Genomic DNA, 2,350 nt, shown 5'->3' with positions numbered 1-2,350 from the left:
TGTTGTATTATTATTATTTATAATTTGTACAAATAACCTCCCTGTGGTTCGACCCCGGTCTTACCGGATTATTTATTACTTCGACACTCCGGTACTTGGGAGAAGACATCAATCTTTTAGTCGTGTCAAAAGGATAGACAAAAATACATGGAGGAGGCATAGAAATATTGAGTTTCACTGACAGGTATACCAACAGCTTTATACCCGTCGGTATTTCACAAAAATTTGAAAAAAATATGTTGTTTTGCCATAATTATCGGCGGGTATAACTACAACTTTATACCCGTTAATATTTCACAGAAAATTGAAAAATTATGTTATTTTACCACAATTACCAACGGGTATACCGACGGCTTTATACCCGTCAGTATTTCACAAAGAGTTGAAAAAAATTACGTTATTTTTCCATAATTACCGATGGATATACCGTTGGATATTACTGATAGGTATACTGATGGATTGTGCACATCCTGAAGTGCATGCATGTCAGAGGCATGGTCAGTCGACACGTTTATCGATGGAGTTGCCAATTGACGCTCCACAACCAATTTAGCGTGTTCTGGCACACAATTTCCAACAAATTTTAAAAAATATGGAGGGATTTTCAAAATTTTTGGTGCGAGAATCAATTAAATACCGACGACATTTAATTCCACCACCCAAAAAATTATTCATTTATTTTTTGTTGGCAATTTCGTCGAAAAAATTGTGCCATAAAACCCTCCCCCCCTTGTGGTTCATTTTTGCTGAGTTTCTCATATCTCTCCTCTTCTCCTCTTTGTTTGTATTAAGTTTTTGGAAGAGTTTTTTATTATTGTATTGGTAGGTTTCAAGATATTAAAAGGTATGTATTTTTCTTTGTTTATCTTTGTATTTTTTTTGACTTTTTTTAAATTTTAATTATGATTATTTGTGTGGTTTTTTCTATTTTGTGTATTATTTGTAGATAAAATCTTGGAACCAGCATATTATTAAGGTAACATTTTTCATTCCTAAATTTATTTTGAATTTATGTATTATTCTTTAGTTTTGTGTATTGTTTGTTTTGTGCAATGTTCTTATGTTTTTTTAATTTATTAAATTTATTTGATTCTTTGTATTGATATAGTATTTTGAGAATTTTGTTAGATTTGAATTGTTATTATTGAATTTATGTTTTAAATGTTAATTGAAATATAGAATTAAATTTAATTAGTTTATCTTAATTTTAGGATATTATTGTTTGTATTGCCATAATTGTTATTGTTGAATTTATGTTTTAAATGTTAATTGCGATATAGAATTAAATTTATTTAGTTTATCTTAATTTTAGGATATTATTGTTTGTATTGCCATAATTGTTATTGTTGAATTTATGTTTTAAATGTTAATTGAAATATAGAATTAAATTTAATCGTTTATCTTAATTTTAGGGTGTTATTGTTTGTTATGTTGTTTATTATTTTGATTAATTTTAATTATTATTTATGAATTTATATTGATGTTAGTTGAAAATATATAGATGTTGAATTTTTATAGATGTTAGGTTATATAGAGTTGATTTTGCAATATTTGTGTAATTATTAATATTTGTAGGTATGAAAATTGCGGATGGTCTCTAATATAGGGGAGGTGTTGTTCAATTTTTTTTTAAATGATTGAATTTTTATAGATATTAGGTTGTATATATGATGTTGCTGGAATCAATTGGTTTGTGGTTATTGTAAAGATTTACAGGTTTGGAAATTAGGGGTGGTCTTAAGTATAAGAGAGGTGCTGTTGATTTGTTTTTTAAAATAATCAAAGTTGATTATATAATTATTCATATAAATTTATGTAGATGCATAGAATAAAATCTACAGCACATCATCAGCAGATGGTTACACTAATTAGTGATGCTACCTCTTCTAGGACGGTTTCACAGTGCAGAAGTAGTGTGCCTTCATAGCAAGGTCAATTCACTTGCAAGTACCGGCACAATGCAAGGATGAACTCTAAATGTAAGTTTTTTTAGGTTTTAGTTTTTTTTTAATACTTATAACATAATTTATGAACAACTAATTAATATTTTATTAATTTTATTTAATTCCAGGTTCCCAAACATTGACGCTGCTTAACATAGCAAAAGAATGATGTCTTATTCTAAGTGCAGGAGTGTCGAAGTAATAAATAACCCGGCAATACCGAGGTCGAACCACAAGGAGGTTAATTGTATAAATTATAGATAATAATAACACAACAACAACAATAACAATAGTAATAATACTAATAGTACTACTAGTAATAATAATAGTAATAATAATGATAGTAGTAGTAGTAATAAAGAAGAAAAAGAAAAAGTTGATGAGAACTTTGAGATGGAAGATTAACG

This window comes from Populus euphratica, unplaced genomic scaffold (genome assembly GCF_000495115.2).
Source record: "Populus euphratica unplaced genomic scaffold, PopEup_1.0 scaffold406.1, whole genome shotgun sequence".
Taxonomy (NCBI): Eukaryota; Viridiplantae; Streptophyta; class Magnoliopsida; order Malpighiales; family Salicaceae; genus Populus; species Populus euphratica.
Note: the sequence above shows the minus strand (reverse complement) of the source record.